Below are 24,541 nucleotides of genomic sequence, written 5' to 3'. Positions count from 1 at the left end.
TTCGGCCCCCTTGAACTTTGCGAACTGAAAACTGAAGAAGAACTGAAAACTGCTGTTCACAAATGCTCTCCATCCAACCTCACTGGGCTGTTTTGCAAGGAGGAATGGGAAAAAATGTCAGTCTCTCGATGTGCAAAACTGATAGAGACATACCCCAAGCGACTTACAGCTGTAATCGCAGCAAAAGGTGGCGCTACAAAGTATTAACTTAAGGGGGCTGAATAATTTTGCACGCCCAATTTTTCAGTTTTTGATTTGTTAAAAAAGTTTGAAATATCCAATAAATGTCGTTCCACTTCATGATTTTGTCCCACTTGTTGTTGATTCTTCACAAAAAAATACAGTTTTATATCTTTATGTTTGAAGCCTGAAATGTGGCAAAAGGTCGCAAAGTTCAAGGGGGCCGAATACTTTCGCAAGGCACTGTATTTCTGGAGAGATTCATTTTTTAAATTAGAAGCTCGAATTGTTTGAAGAGCTTTAGGACGAAGATGTCAATTGTTTGTTTGTTTGGTTCTGTCCATGTGGTCCTGTCACACCGGTACTTTCACTGTCACTCCTGGTCTGGAGGACTATCAGTAGTTCCAGTAGTTTATTCTCTTGGTCTGGAGGACTAGTAGTAGTTCCAGTAGTTTATTCTCCTGGTCTGGAGGACTAGTAGTAGTTCCAGTAGTTTATTCTCCTGGTCTGGAGGACTAGTAGTAGTTCCAGTAGTTTAATCTCCTGGTCTGGAGGACTAGTAGTAGTTCCAGTAGTTTATTCTCCTTTTTGCATTTATTAAAAGTAATACATTCACAAAGGTTACACAAAGGACATTTCTCCGTAATTAATATTACCTGATTGAGCTAATCATGTAAATGTAATTAACTAGAGAGTCTGGGCATCACTAAATAATATTTATAGAGCTGTTATCTTCTGAATAAATTCTTAAAGACCTAGTAATATTTTACATCAATTGCAGTCAATATTAATCGTCATCTTATTTCAGTCTCATCTGAAAGTTGTAAATTCTTGGTTATCTGCACGAACCCTGGCTAACAAGTTGAATCAGCAATTAAAAATTGGGTTTAATTATTTATTTACTAAATACCTAACTAATCACACAGAATTACACATACACATAATTAAATCATAACTTGATTACAAATGACGTCATAAAGGAAAACGTCCCTGGCGGGCGGAACAGATATGATAGTTTGTTATGCAAAGGAAAAGGGGCGGGGTTTGAGTGAAAGAGCGGGAAGACTGAGGAACAAAGGGAAGAAGTTGTGCTATCGTTGTCACGTTCTGACCTTTATTTCCTTTGTTTTGTATTTATTTAGTATGGTCAGGGCGTGAGTTGGGTGGGCAGTCTATGTTTGTTTTTCTAGGTTTTGGGTATTTCTATGTTTCGGCCTAGTATGGTTCTCAATCAGAGGCAGGTGTCATTAGTTGTCTCTGATTGAGAATCATACTTAGGTAGCCTGGGTTTCACTGTGTGTTTGTGGGTGATTGTTCCTGTCTCTGTGTTTTACATCAGATAGGGCTGTTTTTGGTTTTCCACCTTTATTGTTTTGTAGTGTTTATCGGTTTTTATTAAACATGAATCAATATAACCATGCTGCATTTTGGTCCGCCTCTCCTTCACCACAGGAAAACCCTTACAATCGTAAATACAGTTTCTTATGCATTCTAAATTACCGCCCATTTGGAAAAGGAAAATGCTATACATATTTACTCTGAGCTGCTCCTCAATATGTTGGTTGTAGATGGAAGGCCGTGTTGCCCAACATTTTCCTGTCCCCGGAATAATGTCTCTGGTGGTAAACTGGATACGTTGTAGTATCGTCGTCGTGTGTTAGACTGGATCCGTCGTCCGTCCTTTCCTAGTCCACGTTTACAGCGGCCGCTGCTAACTCAACGGCTAGGCGGTATCACTTCTGTAGTGAATAAGAGTTCAACGTTCATACCATTCGCAACCAAAGCTCACGCTGAGGTTGGCTTCATTTTGTAGTTGTTATCTGAACCATTCTGACATCGGATCGTCATCCTAATGTACCCGGAACAGGAGGTTACATTTTCATCAAGGGCTCATATAGTGGAAGGAGAGAAGGGTCTGTTTCATAGTTTATAACCCATGTCTTTTCACTGAGTGAGCAGAGCTTTAACCTCATGACCTAACTCTCATTTGGAAGCTAAAATCACATTGAATCAATTTAAATATTTAAACATTTAAATTGCACAACAATTCCATGTCTGATAACTATAATGTTCAGACTTTCCAGGATACAGTTTATGTCATCCTATCATTATCAAGAATGTCTCAGATGACAACCGAACTGACATCATGTTCATTAATAACCTCTTTGGGATAGGGGGCAGCATTTTCACTTTTGGATAAATAGCATGCCCAATTTCAACTTTCTGCTACTCATGCCAAGAATATAAGATATGCATATTATTAGTAGATTTGGATAGAAAACACTCTGAAGGTGCTACAACTGTTTGAATCATGTCTGTGAGTAAAATAGAACTTATGTAGCAGGAAAAACCCAGAGGACTAACCATTCAGAATTTTTTTTTGTTTTGAGGTCACTGTCTATTCAATGAGTTTTCATTGGGAAACGAGATTTCTTGTTTGCAGTTTCTACTGCTTCCACTGGATGTCACCAGTCTTGGAAATTGGTTGAGGTTATTCCTTTGTGTAATGAAGAAGTACGGCCATCTTGGATCAGGGTAACGTTAGTTGCGCAAGACTAAAAAAGTAGCGTTAGTTTGTGATCCTCCTGTATTGAAAACAGATAGACCCGTCTTCAATTTGATTGATTATTAACATTTAAAAATACCTAAAGTTGTATTACAAAAGTAGTTTGAAAATTTTTGGCAAAGTTTACAGGTAACTTTTGAGACATTTTGTAGTGACGTTGCGCAAGTTGGAAGATGTTTTTTTCTGGATCAAACGCGCCAAATAAATGGACATTTTGGATATATATGGACGGAATTAATCGAACAAAAGGGCCAATTGTGATGTTTATGGGACATATTGGAGTGCCAACAGAACAAGCTTGTCAAAGGTAATGCATGTTTTATATTTTATTCCTGCAGTTTGTGTAGCGCCTGCAGGGTTGAAATATGCTACCCTATTTGTTTACTGTTGTGCTATCATCAGATAATAGCTTCTTATGCTTTCGCCGAAAAGCCTTTTTAAAATCTGACATGTTGGCTGGATTCACAACGAGTGTAGTTTTAATTTGGTATCTTACATGTGTGATTTAATGAAAGTTTGAATTTTATAGTATTTTATTTGAATTTGGCATTTTCCCTGGCTATTGTTTTCAGGTCAGATGGTCTTTAAGGTCAGATGGTCTTTAAGGTCAGTTTATCTTTAACGTCAGATCTGCTCTAGGAGAAACCACAGATCTAGGGACAGTTTACCTCCCCTGTATCCTAACCTTAACCATTAACACTGGTCTTAGATCAGTGTCTAAGGGCAACTTCCTCCTCTCTGAGTTGGGTGGGATTTGGAGGAGCGTTCTTCACTGGCAGACTACCCCATGTGAGCCGCTGGAAAAAGTCAGTTTCCAGGACAGAGAGCTAAAGTAGATGGATGAAGTGGCAACTGATCTGTTTGCTCTAAAAGCAATACGAACCGGGCTCCGTCTGCCTTTAATGATCCCATGGAAGAGGTTAGGACTTCAGGGGCACACGACTCACCACAGAGACAACCAGAGAAGTTTCCTAAAACAAGACTGCCGATGCCTGGGCCAGATGGACAGAAATGGAGGAGAGGAGGAGGGGAGAAGGAGAGTAGGATGAGGGGAGAGGGGGATGAGAAGAGGAGGAGAGGGGGATGGGGGAGAGGGGGATGAGAAGAGGAGGAGAGGGGGATGAGGGGAGAGGGGGAGGTGGAGAAGAGAGGAGAGGGGGAGGAGAAGAGGAGGTGGGGAGGAGGAGGAGAGGGGGAGGAGAAGAGGAGGTGGGGAGGAGGAGAACAGGTGGAGAGGAGGAGGAGAGTAGGATGAGGGGAGAGGGGGATGAGAAGAGGAGGAGAGGGGGATGGGGGAGAGGGGGATGAGAAGAGGAGGAGAGGGGGATGAGGGGAGAGGGGGAGGTGGAGAGGAGAGGGGGAGGAGAAGAGGAGGTGGTGATGACGAGAAGAAGAGGAGAGGGGGAGGAGAAGAGGAGGTGGGGAGGAGGAGGAGAGGGGGAGGAGAAGAGGAGGTGGGGAGGAGGAGAAGAGGTGGAGAGGAGGAGGAGAAGAGGAGAGGGGGAGGAGGAGAAGAGGAGGAGAAGAGGAGGAGAGGGGGAGGAGATGAGGAGGTCGGGAGGAAGAGAAGGGGAGGTGGGGAGGAGGAGAGGAGGAGAGGGGGAGGAGATGAGGAGGTGGGGAGGAGGAGAAGAGGAGGTGGGGAGGAGGAGAAGAGGAGGTGGGGAGGAGGTTAAGAGGAGGAGGGGGCGAGGAGATGAGGCGGTGGGGAAGAGGAGAAGAGGAAGTGGGGAGGAGGAGGAGAAGAGGTGGGGAGGAGGAGGAGAGGAGGTGGAGAGGAGGAGAAGAGGAGAAGAGGGGGAGGAGAAGAGGAGGTGGGAAGGAGGAGAAGGGGAGGAGAAGAGGAGGTGAGGAGGAGGAGAAGAGGAGGTGGGGGGGAGGAGAAGAGGAGGAGAGGGGGAGGAGTGTGTGTTAGTGTGTATTAGTGTGTGTTAGTGTGTGTTAGTGTGTGTTAGTGAGTCAGTGTGTACTTCCTATCTCCTTCGTTCCTCCTTCCTTTTCCTTCCTTTCTCTTTCCTTCCTATCTCCTTCCTTATTTTCTCCTACTTCCTTTCTCCTTCCTTCCTTATTCCTTCCTCTTTCTTATCTCCTTCCTTCCTATCTCCTTCCTTCCTCCTTCCTATCTCCTTCCTTCCTTATTTTCTCCCTCCTTTCTCATTCCTTCCTTTCTCCTGCCTTCCTCTTTCCTTCCTTCCTTGCTCCTTCCTTCCTTCCTTCCTTATTCCTTCCTTGTCTTCTCCTTCTTCCCATCTCCTTCCTTCATTTCTCCTTCCTTTCTCCCCCTTTGTCCTTCCTTTCTCCTTTCTTCCTCTTTCCTTCCTCCTTCCTATCTCCTTCCTTCCAAATTCCTTCCTTGTCTTCTCCTCCTTCCTATCTCCTTCAGTCCTTTCTCCTTCCTTTCTCCTTCTTTCTCCTTCCTTATTTTCTCCTCCTTCCTTACTCCTTCCTTCCTTCCTTTCTCCTTCCTTCCTCTTTCCTTCCTCCTTCCTATCTCCTTCCTTCCTTCCTTCTTCCTTCCCATCTCCTTCCTTCCTTATTTTCTCCTTCCTTCCTTCTCCTTCCTTCCTCTTTCCTTCTTTCCTTGCTCCATACTTTCTCCTTCCTTTCTCCTTCCTTCCTCTTTCCTTCCTTCCTTGCTCCTTCCTTTCTCCTTCCTGTCTCCTTCCTTCCTTCGTTCTTCCTTCCTTTCTCCTTCCTTCCTACGTTCCTCATTCCTTTCTCCTTCCTACTCCTCCATTTCTCCCTTTGTCTCTATGTAGTCTGGACGATAAAGAGGAAAAGGATAACATAAGGAGCCGTGTTCATTCCAGCTTTCCCTTAGATGTATTCTGGTAGTCAACTACACATGTGTGAATAAAGCTTTTTTTTTTACTCATTTGAATATCCAAATGGCTGATTATAAGGGCGGCATGCGTGAGCACACTCCTTTAGGGAGAGATGGAGGGAGACAGGGAGATACGGAGGGAAAGAGGGAGAGATGGAGGGAGAGAGTGAGAGATGGAGGGAGAGACGGAGGGAGAGAGGGAGAGATGGAGGGAGAGACGGAGGGAGACAGGGAGATACGGAGGGAGAGAGGGAGAGATGGAGGGAGAGAGGGAGAGATGGAGGGAGAGATGGAGGGAGACAGGGAGATACGGAGGGAGAGAGGGAGAGACGGAGGGAGAGAGGGAGAGATGGAGGGAGAGATGGAGGGAGACAGGGAGATACGGAGGGAGAGAGGGAGAGACAGAGGGAGAGACGGAGGGAGAGAGGGAGAGATGGAGGGAGAGAGTGAGAGATGGAGGGAGAGAGTGAGAGATGGAGGGAGATACGGAGGGAGAGAGGGAGAGACGGAGGGAGAGAGGGAGAGATGGAGGGAGAGAGTGAGAGATGGAGGGAGATACGGAGGGAGAGAGGGAGAGACGGAGGGAGAGAGGGAGAGATGGAGGGAGAGAGTGAGAGATGGAGGGAGATACGGAGGGAAAGAGGGAGAGACGGAGGGAGAGAGGGAGAGATGGAGGGAGAGAGTGAGAGATGGAGGGAGAGACGGAGGGAGAGAGGGAGAGATGGAGGGAGAGAGTGAGAGATGGAGGGAGAGACGGAGGGAGAGAGGGAGAGATGGAGGGAGAGACGGAGGGAGAGAGGGAGAGATGGAGGGAGATACGGAGGGAGAGAGGGAGAGATGGAGGGCGAGACGGAGGGAGAGAGGGAGAGATGGAGGGAGAGAGTGAGAGATGGAGGGAGAGACGGAGGGAGAGAGGGAGAGATGGAGGGAGAGACGGAGGGAGAGAGGGAGATACGGAGGGAGAGAGGGAGGGAGAGAGGGAGAGATGGAGGGAGAGATGGAGGGAGAGACGGAGGGAGAGAGGGAGATACGGAGAGAAATAGGGAGAGATGGAGGGAGAGAGTGAGAGATGGAGGGAGAGAGGGAGAGATGGAGGGAGAGACGGAGGGAGAGAGGGAGAGATGGAGGGAGAGAGTGAGAGATGGAGGGAGAGAGGGAGGGAGAGTGGGAGAGACGGAGCAAAAGAGGGAGAGACGGAGGGAGAGAGGGAGAGAAGGAGGGAGAGAGGGAGGGAGAGAGGGAGAGATGGAGGGAGAGACGGAGGGAGAGAGGGAGAGATGGAGGGAGAGAGGGAGGGAGAGAGGGAGAGACGGAGCAAAAGAAGGAGGGAGAGACGGAGGGAGAGAGTGAGAGATGGAGGGAGAGACGGAGGGAGAGAGGGAGAGATGGAGGGAGAGACGGAGGGAGAGAGGGAGAGATGGAGGGAGAGACGGAGGGAGAGAGGGAGAGACGGAGCAAAAGAGGGAGGGAGAGACGGAGGGAGAGAGTGAGAGATGGAGGGAGAGACGGAGGGAGAGAGGGAGAGATGGAGGGAGAGACGGAGGGAGAGAGGGAGAGACGGAGCAAAAGAGGGAGGGAGAGACGGAGGGAGAGAGTGAGAGATGGAGGGAGAGACGGAGGGAGAGAGGGAGAGACGGAGCAAAAGAGGGAGGGAGAGACGGAGGGAAAGAGGGAGAGCTGGAGGGAGAGAGGGAGAGATGGAGGGAGAGAGGGAGGGAGAGAGGGAGAGACGGAGCAAAAGAGGGAGGGAGAGACGGAGGGAGAGAGGGAGAGACGGAGGGAGAGAGGGAGAGACGGAGCGAGAGAGGGAGCGACGGAACGAGAGAAAGACAGGAAGATGAAAGGAGTCTCCAACTAAATGGTTGTGAGTCTGGCTCCACACATCACACACTCTAAAGACAGGGGCAGTGTCCCAAATCGCACCCTATTCCCTATATAGTGCACTAACTCTGCCCAAGGCCCTATAAAGGGAATAGGGTTAGGCACGTGGGATGTAGCCTGGGCTCTGACCTCAGTGTAGAGAGATGCATCAGTAAACAATGTGATTAACAAACCTAAAAATAACATTGTAGTCTATAATTTCCAAAGACATAAAAACAAACTGTTTCTAAACATCCTCTCAGATCAAATGTTAATCCTCTTATTGCTTTTGAAGGAAACTCAGAGTTCAGTTTCACTTTATGTAGAAGTTTGCGCTCCTAAAAAGTAATGTGGTGAGGAATGATTTACATAAAGAACATATTTTAATCCTATAAATGTCTCTATCTCTCCTCTGTTCTCTCTCTGTTGTTGTGTCTCTCTGCTCTGTTCTCTCTCTGTTGTTGTGTCTCTCTGCTCTGTTCTCTCTCTGTTCTTGTGTCTCTCTGCTCTGTTCTCTCTCTGTTCTTGTGTCTCTCTGCTCTGTTCTCTCTCTGTTGTTGTGTCTCTCTGCTCTGTTCTCTCTCTGTTGTTGTGTCTCTCTGCTCTGTTCTCTCTCTGTTGCTGTGTCTCTCTCCTCTGTTCTCTCTCTGTTGTTGTGTCTCTCTACTCTGTTCTCTCTCTGTTCTTGTGTCTCTCTGCTCTGTTCTCTTTCTGTTGTTGTGTCTCTCTGCTCTGTTGTCTCTCTGTTCTTGTGTCTCTCTCTCTCATTTTCTGAGAGTTGATCATCACACCGACAGAGATGTTACCATATATCCAAACGGAGGCGGAAAATGATCCTGGGACTGGAGTTGTTCCTTTAAGCAGGTAGAACCCTGGACCCTAGTCACTGGGTATGACATGGTTATTCATCTGTTTATCCCACAGGAGCACATCTTTTTTTTGGAATGGTTGAGAAAATAAATAAAGAATATAAACATGGTAGATTAGCTACCACTTTGAAAACACGCTCCAGTTGAATATGAAGTCTGTCAGAGTTGAGGAGCTGGCATCAGACTTCCTGCACGGTCAGCTTTGATAGAACACCGTGTGTTTCTGGAACACCGCAGTTATCATTCTAGAACAACGCTGGGCAGTCATTCTATCGCTGCGTTCTGCCTGCGGATCAAAACACACTGTATTTACCATCAGTGTCAGATATCAGCTCAGTGACAGGATCCTGGATACCAACTGGCAGAGAGACTGTTTCAGAGCAGTATAACCACCGTACTGACACGCACGCACACACACACGCACGCACGCACCCCCGCACGCACACACACACACACTGGTCTGTTGGTCTGGCCTGTTGGTCTGACCTGTTGGCCTGGCCTGTTGACCTGGTCTGTTGGCCTGGTCTGTTGGCCTGGCCTGTTGGACTGGCCTGTTGGTCTGGTCTGGTCTGTTGGTCTGGTCCTTTGGTCTGGCCTGTTGGTCTGACCTGTCGGCATGGCCTGTTGACCTGGTCTGTTGGCCTGGCCTGTTGGTCTGACTGTTGGTCTCTGCTGATGAGATGACAAGCCAACATCATTACACATCACTCTGCTGATGAGATCACTAGCCAACATCAGTACACATCACTCTGCTGATGACTAGCCAACATCATTACACATCACTCTGCTGATGACTAGCCAACATCATCACACATCACTCTAATGATGGGATGACTAGCCAAAATCATTACACATCACTCTGCTGATGAGATGAGATGACTAACAAACAGCATTACACATTACTCTACTGATGAGATGAGACGACTAACACACATCATTACACATCACTCTCCTGATGAGATGAGATGACTAACCAACATCATTACACATCACTCTGCTGATGAGATGAGATGACTAGCCAACATCATTACACATTTCTCTGCTGATGACTAGCCAACGTCATTACACATCACTCTACTGATGAGATGACTAGCCAACATCATTACACATCACTCTACTGATGAGATGACTAGCCAACATCATTACACATCACTCTACTGATGAGATGAGATGACTAGCCAACATCAGTACACATCACTCTACTGATGAGATGACTAGCCAACATCATTACACATCACTCTGCTGATGAGATGAGATGACTAGCCAACATCATTACACATCACTCTACTGATGACTAGCCAACACCATTACACATCACTCTACTGATGACTAGCCAAAATCATTACACATCACTCTGCTGATGAGATGACTAGCATACATCATTACACACCACTCTGCTGTTGAGATGACTAACCAACATAATTAAACATCACTCTGCTGATGACTAACCAACATCATTACACATCACTCTACTGATGACTAGCCAACATCAGTACACATCACTCTACTGATGAGATGACTAGCCAACATCATTACACATCACTCTGCTGATGAGATGAGATGACTAGCCAACATCATTACACATCACTCTACTGAGGACAAGCCAACATCATTACACATCACTCTACTGATGACTAGCCAACATCATTACACATCACTCTGCTGATGAGATGACTAGCATACATCATTACACATCACTCCGCTGTTGGGATGACTAACCAACATAATTAAACATCACTCTGCTGATGACTAACCAACATCATTACACATCACTCTACTGATGACTAGCCAACATCATTACACATCACTCTACTGATGACTAGCCAACATCATTACACATCACTCTGCTGATGAGATGACTAGTCAACATCATTACACATCACTCTACTGATGACTAGCCAACATCATTACACATCACTCTGCTGATGAGATGACTAGCATACATCATTACACATCACTCTGCTGATGAGATGACTAACCAACATCATTAAACATAACTCTGCTGATGACTAACCAACATCATTACACATCACTCTACTGATGACTAGTCAACATCATTACACATCACTCTACTGATGACTAGTCAACATCATTACACATCACTCTGCTGATGACTAGTCAACATCATTACACATCACTCTACTGATGACTAGTCAACATCATTACACATCACTGCTGATGACTAGCAACATCATTACACATCACTCTGCTGATGACTAGCCAACCAACATCATTACACATCACTCTGCTAACGAGATGAGATGACTAGCCAACATCATTACACATCACTCTGCTGATGAGATGACTAGCCGACATCATTACACATCACTCTGCTGATGAGATGACTAACCAACATCATTAAACATCACTCTGCTGATGACTAACCAACATCATTACACATCACTCTGCTAACGAGATGAGATGACTAGCCAACATCATTACACATCACTCTGCTGATGAGATGACTAGCCAACATCATTACACATCACTCTGCTGATGACTAACCAACATCATTACACATCACTCTGCTAACGAGATGAGATGACTAGCCAACATCATTACACATCACTCTGCTGATGAGATGACTAGCCAACATCATTACACATCACATTGCTTACGTAACTGTCATTATCTTATTAGCTAAACCTATTCGTTTTTTCTTCTACTTCTTTCCTAATGTGACGAGAGAGAGACGTGTTTTTTTTGTGTCCTTCCTCAGTACAGCTTACTGAACTAAGAGCATATGGACTAAACACCGTATGAACAAACTAGGCCAACGGGAGAGAACGAACTGGGCAAACGGGAGATGAAGTATGATAATTGCTTTTTTGTAAATTGATGTATTTAATGGTCTTGGCACACAGTTATACAGCTTCATTTATGAGATTAAATCACATTTTAGAACTGAAACCAAAATAATAAATCATTATGAGTTGATATTAGAATCAAGCTGTCAGATGTAATAGGACACATGTTGGGGAAAAGAAGAAAATAGATGGGTTAACTCCAAAACGAATCCCAGTGTGGTAGGGGGAGGGAGGGGGTTAGGGGAGGGGGAGGGGAGGGGGAGGAGAGGGAGGGGTGGAGGGGGTTAGGGGAGGTGAGGGAGGGGAGGTGGAGGGGAGGGGGAGGAGAGGGAGGGGGTGAGGGGGTTAGGGGAGGTGAAGGGGGAGGGGGAGGAGAGGGGAGGTGGAGAGGGAGGGAGGGGTGGAGGGGGTTAGGGGAGGTGAGGGGAGGTGGAGGTGGAGGGGGTTAGGGGAGGTGGGAGGGGGTTAGGGGAGGTGAGGGGAGGGGGAGGTGGAGAGGGAGGGGTGGAGGGGGTTAGGGGAGGTGGGAGGGGGTTAGGGGAGGTGAGGGGAGGGGGAGGTGGAGAGGGAGGGGTGGAGGGGGTTAGGGGGAGGGGGAGGGGGTTAGGGGGAGGTGGAGGGGGTTAGGGGAGGTGAGGGGAGGGGGAGGTGGAGAGGGAGGGGTGGAGGGGGTTAGGGGAGGTGGAGGGTGTTAGGGGAGGTGAGGGGAGGGGGAGGTGGAGAGGGAGGGGTGGGAGGGGGTTAGGGGAGGAGAAGGAGGGGGAGGAGAGGGAGGAGGAGGAGAGGGAGGGGTGGAGGGGGTTAGGGGAGGAGAGGGGAGGGGAGGGTGGAGAGGGAGGGGTGGAGGGGGTTAGGGGAGGTGAGGGGAGGGGGAGGTGAAGGGGAGGAGAGGGAGGGAGGGGTGGAGGGGGTTAGGGGAGGTGAGGGAGGGGGAGGTGAAGGGGAGGAGAGGGAGGGAGGGAGGGGTGGAGGAGAGGGGAGGAGAGCGGAAGGTGAGCGAGAATGGAGGAGAAGGAGGGTTGGAGGAGAGGAGAGGGGGAAGGTGAGGGGAAGGCAGGAGAGGGAAGGGTGGAGGAGATGAGAGGGGGAGGTGAGGGAGAAGGGGAGGAGTGGGAGGAGTGGAGGAGAAGAGAGGGTGAGGTGAGGGGCAGGGGAGGGCTGGATGAGAGGGGAAAGTGAGGGGGGGTGAGCGGGAGGAGAGGGATGGGATGGGGTGGAGAGGGGGAAGGGGGAGGAGAGGGGGAGGTGAGGGGGAAGAAAGAGGAGAGGTTAAGGGGGAGGCCAGGAGGATGGGGATGACGAGAAGACGAAAAGAGATGAGAGGAAAGAGCGGAGAACAAAGAGGAGAAGAAAGGGGTGAGAGGAAAGAGCGGAGAACAAGAGGAGAAGAAAGGGGGTGAGAGGAAAGAGAAGAGAAAGAAGTTTGTGGCAGCGTGGCCGGATGGCTCCTCTTGATGTGGGTTGGAGCTCTGAGCTTTGAGCCTCCACACAACATGCTTCCCTGGAGAAATACAGCAGATTGTTTTCAAATGGAAACACACACACACACTTTGTACACATACACAGACAAGGCACGCCCCCCACAGACAATAATACACTTTCTTTTCAATCACTTTTCACAACCCTAAGCACAAAAATAAAATAAAAAGTTAAACAGATCATCTCTAACCACATTTTCAATTGACTGAGAACCAGAAACACTTTTTCAAATCCTCTTGTTCAATGCACTATTCCAGTCTCCATACATATTCCATCTAAGTGCCTTTCACTTTACTTTTTATATCATGTTCTTGTCATGTAGATAAAAATACAATTAACTATCACTTAAAGCGATTTTCACGCACGACAGTGTCCAGGGTTTACCGAGAATGTGACGACAAACAGAAAACATCCAGTCAGCGGCAGTCCTGTGGGCGAAAACATCTGGTTGACGTGAGGTCGAAGGAGAATGCCAAGAATCCTGCAATCTAACATAACGACGCAGTACAACAGTGGTGTGCAGAACGGCATCTCGGAATTCAGAACTCATCGGTCCTTGTCACGGATTGGCTATTTCAGCAGACGACCACTCCGGGTTCCACTCCTATCAGCTAACAACAAGAAGAAGCAGCTCCAGTGGTCAGTGGTCACCAACACTGGACAACTGAGGCCTTGAAAAACATTATTATTAATACAAATAGTTGCATTAATATTAACACTAATATAATAATTATATTAATAATAATAATTGCATTAATAATATTAATAATATTGATAATAATAGTAGTAATAATATTAATTATTATAATAATTGTATGAATACTATTACTACCACTAATAATATTAATAATTATTATAGTAGTAATAATATCCATTTTAATAATGATAGTAGTAGTAATATTAATTCTATCAATAATTGTAGTAATGCTATTAATAAACACAATCATAATATGAATATGAATAATTATGGTAGTAATGATTTTAATAAACACAATACTAATATGAATATTAATAATTATGGTAGTAATGATTTTAATAAAGTTATTATAGTAGTAATAATATTAATAATAATTATACTAGTAGTATATCTGTACCTGATTTAAACAGTAGCTCCTGTTTGTTGACCTCTCTATGTGCGTGAGGAGGCTATCAGGTGTGTGTGTAACCATGTGTCTGTCTGCGTGTGAGTAGGCGTGTAACCTTAGTAGGCACAAAATAAATGCCTGAGTGGAGTCCCCACATCCAGTTTTCATGGGAAAACAGAAGTTAGATAGAAAAGACTGTATAGTTGAAGTGAAACATCCGGTTTCTTCGTCACTGTGGAGGGTGGTGTGTGTTATGAGTTCAATTACCCTTCACAGCGGGAATATTAAACAATCTGACTTTAACAACAGCCTGGAATCGCTCTCTCCTCTCTCTCTCTCTCTCTCTCTCCCTCTCTCTCTCTCTCTCTCTCTCTCTCTCTCTGTCTCTCTCTCTCTCTCTCTCTCTCTCTCTCTCTCTCTCTCTCTCTCTGTCTCTCTGTCTCTCTCCCTCTCTCTCTCTCTCTCTCTCTCTCTGTCTCTCTCTCTCTCTCTCTCTCTCTCTCTCTCTCTCTCTCTCTCTCTCTCTCTCTCTCTCTCTCTCTCTCTCTCTCTCTCTCTCTCTCTCTCTGTCTCCCTCTCTCTCTCTCTCTGTCTCTCTCTCTCTGTCTCTCTGTCTCTCTCTCTCTCTCTCTCTCTCAATTCAATTCAAAGGGAAACACGTTTACATTGCCAAAGCAAGTGAAATAGATAATAAACCAAATTTAAATGAACAATAAATATTACACTCACAAAAGTTTCAAAGGAATAGAGAGATTTCAAATGTCATATTATGTCTATGTACAGTGTTGTAACAATGTGCAAATATTTAAAGTACAAAATGGAAAATAAATAAACATAAATATGGGTTGTATTTACAATGGTGTTTGTTCTTCACTGCTTCCTCTTTCCTCGTGGCAACAGGTCACAGATCTTGCTGCTGTGATGGAACACTGTGGTATTTCATCCAGTAGATATGGGCGTTTATCAAAATTGTAATTGTTTTCGAGTACTTTGTGGGTCTGTGTAATCTGAGGGAAATATGTGTCTCTAATATGGTCATACATTTGCAGGAGGTTAGGAAGTGCAGCTCAGTTTCCACCTCATTTTGTGGGCTGTGTGCGCATAGACTGTCTCCTCTTGAGAGCCAGGTCTGCCTACAACGTCTCCATATCAAGGCTAAGCTCACTCTCTCGTTCTCTCGCTCTGCACCCCCTCCCTCCCTCCCTCCCTCCCTCCCTCCCTCCCTCCTCTCTCTTTCTCTCTCTCTCTCTCTCTCCTCTCTCTCTCTCTCTCTCTCCCTCTCTCTCGCTCCCTCTCTCTCTCTCTCTGCTCCCTCTCTCTCTCGCTCTCCCTCTCTCTCCCTCTCCCTCTCCCTCTCTGCTCCCTCTCTCTCTCGCTCTCCCTCTCCTTCTCCCTCTCCCTCTCTCTCTCTCCCTCTCCCTCTCCCTCTCCCTCTCTCCCTCTCTCTCTCTCTCTCTCTCTCTCCCTCTCCCTCTCTCTCTCTCCCTCTCTCTCCCCCCCCTCTCTCTCTCTCTCTCTCTCTCTCTCCCTCTCTCCCTCTCTCCCTCTCTCTCTCTCTCTCTCTCTCTCCCTCTCTCCCTCTCTCTCTCTCTCTCTCTCTCTCTCTCTCCCCTCTCCCTCTCCCTCTCCCTCTCTCAGGGTCGGACTCTATAAACCCTGAAGCTCTCTGGTGCTGAGGCAGCACTTTTCCTCTCCTTACATATCGTCTTCTCCTCCCTTCCACTCCTCCTTATTTCCTTTCCTCCACTCCTACCTCGCTCCTGTCCTCCCTCCCCACTCCTCCTCTCCTGCTCTCGTCCACTCAAGTCCTGACCACCAACCAAGTAGTCCCAGCACGATGAGAAAGAAACAAAACACAGACTACCCTATGTAGCAAAGTACATGCCCCCTATTCCCTATATAGAGCCCTTTGGGCCCTGGTCCAATACAGTGGACAATACAGGAAATGGGGTGCCACTTGGGACGCAGACTGAGAGTCAACAAGACAACAGGACAACAGGACAACAGGACAATAGGACAACAAGATAACAGGACAACAGGACAACAGGACAACAGGACAACAGGACAACAAGATAACAGGACAACAAGATAACAGGACAACAGGACAACATGACAACAAGATAACAGGACAACAGGACAACAAGATAACAGGACAACAGGACAACAAGATAACAGGACAACAGGACAACAGGACAACAGGACAACAGGACAACAAGATAACAGGACAATAGGACAACAAGATAACAGGACAATAGGACAACAAGATAACAGGACAATAGGACAATAGGACAACAGGACAACAGGACAACAGGACAACAAGATAACAGGACAATAGGACAACAGGACAACAGGACAACAGGACAACAAGATAACAGGACAATAGGACAACAAGATAACAGGACAACAAGATAACAGGACAATAGGACAACAAGATAACAGGACAATAGGACAATAGGACAACAGGACAACAGGACAACAGGACAACAAGATAACAGGACAATAGGACAACAGGACAACAGGACAACAGGACAACAAGATAACAGGACAATAGGACAACAAGATAACAGGACAATAGGACAATAGGACAACAAGATAACAGGACAATAGGACAATAGGACAACAAGATAACAGGACAACAGGACAACAGGACAACAGGACAATAGGACAACAGGACAACATGACAATAGGACAACAGGACATCAGGACAACAGGACAACATGACAACATGACAACAAAATAACAGGACAACAGGACAACAGGACAACAGGACAATAGGGCAATAGGACAATAGGACAACAGGACAATAGGACAATAGGACAACAGGACAACAGGACAACATGATAACAGTACCATAGGACAATAGGATAGCAAGACACCAGGACAATAGGACAATAGGACAATAGGATAACAGGACAACAGGACAACAGGACAATAGGATAACAGGACAACAGGACAACAGGACAACAGGACAATAGGACAACAGAACAACAGGACAATCAATCAATCAATCAAATTTATTTTATATAGCCCTTCGTACATCAGCTGATATCTCAAAGTGCTGTACAGAAACCCAGCCTAAAACCCCAAACAGCAAGCAATGCAGGTGAAGAAGCACGGTGGCTAGGAAAAACTCCCTAGAAAGGCCAAAACCTAGGAAGAAACCTAGAGAGGAACCAGGCTATGTGGGGTGGCCAGTCCTCTTCTGGCTGTGCCGGGTGGAGATTATAACAAAACATGGTCAAGATGTTCAAATGTTCATAAATGACCAGCATGGTCGAATAATAATAAGGCAGAATAGTTGAAACTGGAGCAGCAGCACAGTCAGGTGGACTGGGGACAGCAAGGAGTCATCATGTCAGGTATTCCTGGGGCATGGTCCTAGGGCTCAGGTCCTCCGAGAGAGAGAAAGAAAGAGAGAATTAGAGAGAGCATATGTGGGATGGCCAGTCCTCTTCTGGCTGTGCCGGGTGGAGATTATAACAGAACATGGCCAAGATGTTCAAATGTTCATAAATGATCAGCATGGTCGAATAATAATAAGGCAGAACAGTTGAAACTGGAGCAGCAGCACAGCCAGGTGGACTGGGGACAGCAAGGAGTCATCATGTCAGGTAGTCCTGGGGCATGGTCCTAGGGCTCAGGTCCTCCGAGAGAGAGAAAGAGAGAAGGAGAGAATTAGAGAACGCACACTTAGATTCACACAGGACACCGAATAGGACAGGAGAAGTACTCCAGATATAACAAACTGACCCTAGCCCCCCGACACATAAACTACTGCAGCATAAATACTGGAGGCTGAGACAGGAGGGGTCAGGAGACACTGTGGCCCACTCCGAGGACACCCCCGGACAGGGCCAAACAGGAAGGATATAACCCCACCCACTTTGCCAAAGCACAGCCCCCACACCACTAGAGGGATATCTTCAACCACCAACTTACCATCCTGAGACAAGGCTGAGTATAGCCCACAAAGACCTCCGCCACGGCACAACTTAAGGGGGGGGGGGGGGGGGCGCCAACCCAGACAGGATGACCACATCAGTGACTCAACCCACTCAGGTGACGCACCTCCTCCAGGGACGGCATGAGAGAGCCCCAGTAAAGCCAGTGACTCAGCCCCTGTAATAGGGTTAGAGGCAGAGAATCCCAGTGGAAAGAGGGGAACCGGCCAGGCAGAGACAGCAAGGGTGGTTCGTTGCTCCAGAGCCTTTCCGTTCACCCTCCCACTCCTGGGCCAGACTACACTCAATCATATGACCCACTGAAGAGATGAGTCTTCAGTAGAGACTTAAAGGTTGAGACCGAGTTTGCGTCTCTGACATGGGTAGGCAGACCGTTCCATAAAAATGGAGCTCTATAGGAGAAAGCCCTGCCTCCAGCTGTTTGCTTAAAAATTCTAGGGACAATTAGGAGGCCTGCGTCTTGTGACCGTAGCGTACGTGTAGGTATGTACGGCAGGACCAAATCAGAGAGATAGATAGGAGCAAGCCCATGTAATGCTTTGTAGGTTAGCAGTAAAACCTTGAAATCAGCCCTTGCTTTGACAGGAAGCCAGTGTAGAGAGGCTAGCACTGGAGTAATATGATCAAATTTGTTGGTTCTAGTCAGGATTCTAGCAGCCGTATTTAGCACTAACTGAAGTTTATTTAGTGCTTTATCCGGGTAGCCGGAAAGTAGAGCATTGCAGTAGTCTAACCTGGAAGTGACAAAAGCATGGATTAATTTTTCTGCATCATTTTTGGACAGAAAGTTCCTGATTTTTGCAATGTTACGTAGATGGAAAAAAGCTGTCCTTGAAATGGTCTTGATATGTTCTTCAAAAGAGAGATCAGGGTCCAGAGTAACGCCGAGGTCCTTCACAGTTTTATTTGAGACGACTGTACAACCATTAAGATTAATTGTCAGATTCAACAGAAGATCTCTTTGTTTCTTGGGACCTAGAACAAGCATCTCTGTTTTGTCCGAGTTTAAAAGTAGAAAGTTTGCAGCCATCCACTTCCTTATGTCTGAAACACATTCTTCTAGCAAGGGCAATTTTGGGGCTTCACCATGTTTAATTGAAATGTACAGCTGTGTGTCATCCGCATAGCAGTGAAAGTTAACATTATGTTTTCGAATAACATCCCCAAGAGGTAAAATATATAGTGAAAACAATAGTGGTCCTAAAACGGAACCTTGAGGAACACCGAAATTTACAGTTGATTTGTCAGAGGACAGACCATTCACAGAGACAAACTGATATCTTTCCGACAGATAAGATCTAAACCAGGCCAGAACTTGTCCGTGTAGACCAATTTGGGTTTCCAATCTCTCCAAAAGAATGTGGTGATCGATGGTATCAAAAGCAGCACTAAGGTCTAGGAGCACGAGGACAGATGCAGAGCCTCGGTCCGATGCCATTAAAATGTCATTTACCACCTTCACAAGTGCCGTCTCAGTGCTATGATGGGGTCTAAAACCAGACTGAAGCATTTCGTATACATTGTTTGTCTTCAGGAAGGCAGTGAGTTGTTGCGCAACAGCCTTTTCTAAAATTTTTGAGAGGAATGGAAGATTCGATATAGGCCGATAGTTTTTTATATTTTCTGGGTCAAGGTTTGGCTTTTTCAAGAGAGGCTTTATTACTGCCACTTTTAGTGAGTTTGGTACACATCCGGTGGATAGAGAGCCGTTTATTATGTTCAACATAGGAGGGCCAAGCACAGGAAGCAGCTCTTTCAGTAGTTTAGTTGGAATAGGGTCCAGTATGCAGCTTGAAGGTTTAGAGGCCATGATTATTTTCATCATTGTGTCAAGAGATATAGTACTAAAACACTTGAGTGTCTCTCTTGATCCTAGGTCCTGGCAGAGTTGTGCAGACTCAGGACAACTGAGCTTTGAAGGAATACGCAGATTTAAGGAAGAGTCCGTAATTTGCTTTCTAATAATCATAATCTTTTCCTCAAAGAAGTTCATGAATTTATCACTGCTAAAGTGAAAGTCATCCTCTCTTGGGGAATGCTGCTTTTTAGTTAGCTTTGCGACAGTATCAAAAAGGAATTTCGGATTGTTCTTATTTTCCTCAATTAAGTTAGAAAAATAGGATGATCGAGCAGCAGTAAGGGCTCTTCGGTACTGCACAGTACTGTCTTTCCAAGCTAGTCGGAAGACTTCCAGTTTGGTGTGGCGCCATTTCCGTTCCAATTTTCTGGAAGCTTGCTTCAGAGCTCGGGTATTTTCTGTGTACCAGGGAGCTAGTTTCTTATGAGAAATGTTTTTAGTTTTTAGGGGTGCAACTGCATCTAGGGTATTGCGCAAGGTTAAGTTGAGTTCCTCAGTTAGGTGGTTAACTGATTTTTGTCCTCTGGCGTCCTTGGGTAGGCAGAAGGAGTCTGGAAGGACATCAAGGAATCTTTGTGTTGTCTGTGAATTTATAGCACGACTTTTGATGATCCTTGGTTGGGGTCTGAGCAGATTATTTGTTGCAATTGCAAACGTAATAAAATGGTGGTCCGATAGTCCAGGATTATGAGGAAAAACATTAAGATCCACAACATTTATTCCATGGGACAAAACTAGGTCCAGCGTATGACTGTGACAGTGAGTGGGTCCAGAGACATGTTGGACAAAACCCACTGAGTCGATGATGGCTCCGAAAGCCTTTTGGAGTGGGTCTGTGGACTTTTCCATGTGAATATTAAAGTCACCAAAGATTAGAATATTATCCGCTATGACTACAAGGTCCGATAGGAATTCAGGGAACTCAGTGAGGAACGCTGTATATGGCCCAGGAGGCCTGTAAACAGTAGCTATAAAAAGTGATTGAGTAGGCTGCATAGATTTCATGACTAGAAGCTCAAAAGACGAAAACGTCATTTTTTTTTTTGTAAATTGAAATTTGCTATCGTAAATGTTAGCAACACCTCCGCCTTTGCGGGATGCACGGGGGATATGGTCACTAGTGTAGCCAGGAGGTGAGGCCTCATTTAACACAGTAAATTCATCAGGCTTAAGCCATGTTTCAGTCAGGCCAATCACATCAAGATTATGATCAGTGATTAGTTCATTGACTATAATTGCCTTTGAAGTAAGGGATCTAACATTAAGTAGCCCTATTTTGAGATGTGAGGTATCATGATCTCTTTCAATAATGACAGGAATGGAGGTGGTCTTTATCCTAGTGAGATTGCTAAGGCGAAGTTTTGCCCAACCTAGGTCGAGGCACAGACACGGTCTCAATGGTGATAGCTGAGCTGACTACACTGACTGTGCTAGTGGCAGACTCCACTATGCTGGCAGGCTGGCTAACAGCCTGCTGCCTGGCCTGCACCCTATTTCATTGTGGAGCTAGAGGAGTTAGAGCCCTGTCTATGTTGGTAGATAAAATGAGAGCACCCCTCCAGCTAGGATGGAGTCCGTCACTCCTCAGCAGGTCAGGCTTGGTCCTGTTTGTGGGTGAGTCCCAGAAAGAGGGCCAATTATCTACAAATTCTATCTTTTGGGAGGGGCAGAAAACAGTTTTCAACCAGCGATTGAGTTGTGAGACTCTGCTGTAGAGCTCATCACTCCCCCTAACTGGGAGGGGGCCAGAGACAATTACTCGATGCCGACACATCTTTCTAGCTGATTTACACGCAGAAGCTATGTTGCGCTTGGTGATCTCTGACTGTTTCATCCTAACATCGTTGGTGCCGACGTGGATAACAATATCTCTATACTCTCTACACTCGCCAGTTTTAGCTTTAGCCAGCACCATCTTCAGATTAGCCTTAACGTCGGTAGCCCTGCCCCCCGGTAAACAGTGTATGATCGCTGGATGATTCTCAAGTCTAATACTGCGGGTAATGGAGTCGCCAATGACTAGAGTTTTCAATTTGTCAGAGCTAATGGTGGGAAGCTTCGGCGTCTCAGACCCCGTAACGGGAGGTGTAGAGACCAGAGAAGACTCGGCCTCTGACTCCGACCCGCTGCTTAATGGGGAAAACCGGTTGAAAGTTTCTGTCGGCTGAATGAGCGACACCGGTTGAGCGTTCCTACAGCATTTCCTTCCAGAAACCGTGAGAAAGTTGTCCGGCTGCGGGGACTGTGCCAGGGGATTTATACTACTATCTGTACTTACTGGTGGCACAGACGCTGTTTCATCCTTTCCTACACTGAAATTACCCTTGCCTAGCGATTGCGTCTGAAGCTGGGCTTGTAGCACAGCTATCCTCGCCGTATCGTACAGCGACTGCAATTAGAAGGCATCATGTTAATGTTACTACTTAGCTTCGGCTGTTGGAGGTCCTGACGAATCGTGTCCAGATAAAGCGTCCGGAGTGAAAAAGTTGAGTAGGAAAAAACAAAAATATAAACGGTAATTAAAAAGTAAAAACCGTAAATTTGTCAGGTAGCAAAACAGGTTGGCAACAAAACGCACAGCAACTCAAAAACAGGACAATAGGACAATAGGATAACAGGACAATAGGACAACAGAACAACAGGACAACAGGACAACAGGACAACAGGACAATAGGACAACAGAACAACAGGACAACAGGACAATAGGATAACAGGACAACAGGACAATAGGACAATAGGACAACAGGACAATAGGACAACAAGATAACAGGACAATAGGACAACAAGATAACAGGACAATAGGACAATAGGACAACAAGATAACAGGACAATAGGACAACAGGACAATAGGACAACAGGACAACAGGACAACGGGACAACCGGACAATAGGACAGCAAGACAACAGGACAACAGGACAACAGGACAATATGACAATAGGACAACAAGATAATAGGACAATAGGACAACAGGACAACAGGACAACATGACATTACTCAATAAAATGCAGGAAGCTATAATGGTATATCATCACTGGGTTCTAATACACTATATATACAAAGGTTATGTGGACACCCCTTCAAATGATTGGATTCAGCTATTTTAGCCACACCCTTTGCTGACAGGTGGATACAATTCAGCACACAGCCATGCAATCTCCATAGACAAACATTGGCAGTAGAATGCCTTACTGAAGACCTCAGTGACTTTCAATGTGGCACCGTCATAGGATGCCATCCTTCCAACAAGTCTGTTTGTCAAATTTCTGCCCTGCTAGAGCTGTTATTGTGAAGTGGAAACGCCGATGGCCGAGCATCCGCACACAAGCCTAAGATCACCGTGCAAGGCTATGGCGGCCTTTCTCAATAGCAAGGCTATGGCGGCCTTTCTCAATGGCAAGGCTATGCTCACTGAGTCTGTACACAGTCAAAGCTTTCCTTAATTTTGGGTCACAGTCAGGTATTCACTGTGTACTCTCTGTTTAGGGCCAAAAAGCCTTGTAGTTTGCCCAGTTTTTTGTTAATTCTCTCCAATGTGTCAAGTAATTATCTTTTTGTTCCTCATGATTTGGTTGGGTCTAATTGTGTTACTGTCTGGCTCTGTGGGGTCTGTTTGTGTTTGTGAACAGAGCCCCAGGACCAGCTTGCTTAGGGGACTCTTCTCCAGGTTCATCTCTCTGTAGGTGATGGCTTTGTTATGGAAGGTTTGGGAATCGCTTCCTTTTAGGTGGTTGTAGAATTTAACGGCTATTTTCTGGATTTTGATAATTAGCGGGATATCGGCCTAATTCTGCTCTGCATGCATTATTTGGTGTTTCACATTGTACATAAATGGCAATGGTTTATATAACTCATTGAAGTATTTTTAGCCAGATCCTAATTGGTATGTTACATTTGATGTTCCTTTTGATGGCATAGAAGGCCCTTCTTGCCTCGTCTCTCAGATCGTTCACACCTTTGTGGAAGTTACTGATGTTTAGACTGAGGTACACATCGGGTTTTTGTGTGCTCTAGAACAACGGTGTCTAGATGGATTTTTTTTCCGTGGTCCTGGTGACTGGACCTTTTTTGGAACACTGTTATTTATTTATTTGTATTATTATTATTATTTTAAATATATATATATATATATATATATATATATATATATATATATATATATATATATATTTTTTATCCATTTTTCACCCCAATTTCGTGGTATCCAATTGTTTTAGTAGCTACTTTCTTGTCTCATCGCTACAACTCCCGTACGGGCTCGGGAGAGACGAAGATTGAAAGTCATGTGTCCTCCGATACACAACCCAACCAAGCCGCACTGCTTCTTAACACAGCACGCATCCAACCCGGAAGCCAGCCGCACCAATGCGTCAGAGGAAACACCACGCACCTGGCAACCTTGGTTAGCACGCACTGCGCCCGGCCCGCCACAGGAGTTGCTGGTGCGTGATGAGACAAGGACATCCTTACCGGCCAAACCCTCCCTAACCCGGACGACGCTTGGCCAATTGTGTGTCGCCCCACGGACCTCCCGGTCGCGGCCGCTTACAACAGAGCCTGGGCGCAAACCCAGGGTCTCTGGTGGCACAGCTGGCGCTGCAGTACAGCGCCCTTAACACGGTTATTTTTGTCTTACTGAGATTTACTGTCAGGGCCCAGGTCTGACAGAATCTGTGCAGAAGATCTAGGTGCTGCTGTAGACCCTCCTTGGTTGGGGACAGAAGCACCAGATCATCAGCAAACAGTAGACATTTGACTTCAGATTCTAGTAGGGTGAGGCCGGGTGCTGCTCTGTTCTAGTGCCCTCGCCAATTTATTGATATATATGCTGAAGAAGGTGGGGCTTAAGCTGCATCCCTGTCTCACCCCACGGCCCTGTGGGAAGAAATGTGTGTTTTGCCTATTTTAACCTCACACTGATTGTTTGTGTACATGGATTATATAATGTTGTATGTTTTCCCGAACACCACTTTCCATCAATTTGTATACCCTCGTGACAAAATAAGTCAAAAGCTTTTTTGAAATCAACAAAGCACGAGAAGACTTTGCCTTTG

At 46.0% G+C, this 24,541-nt stretch overlaps 1 long non-coding RNA gene across 1 annotated transcript; it reads right to left on the bottom strand.

Annotated features, from left to right (window-relative positions):
* Positions 1 to 16,666: 16,666 nt before the first annotated feature.
* LOC149984196 (uncharacterized) lies at positions 16,667 to 22,078 on the bottom strand. The gene is made up of 2 exons (XR_016495515.1): positions 21,914 to 22,078; positions 16,667 to 17,314 (listed from the first exon to the last, which is right to left on the bottom strand). It is a non-coding gene; the product is annotated as an uncharacterized LOC149984196 (long non-coding RNA).
* Positions 22,079 to 24,541: the final 2,463 nt, after the last annotated feature.

This window comes from Oncorhynchus mykiss, chromosome 4 (genome assembly GCF_057628025.1).
Source record: "Oncorhynchus mykiss isolate SJ-2025 chromosome 4, ASM5762802v1, whole genome shotgun sequence".
Lineage (NCBI taxonomy): Eukaryota > Metazoa > Chordata > Actinopteri > Salmoniformes > Salmonidae > Oncorhynchus > Oncorhynchus mykiss.
Note: the sequence above shows the minus strand (reverse complement) of the source record. Positions and strands in the feature narration are given on the sequence as shown.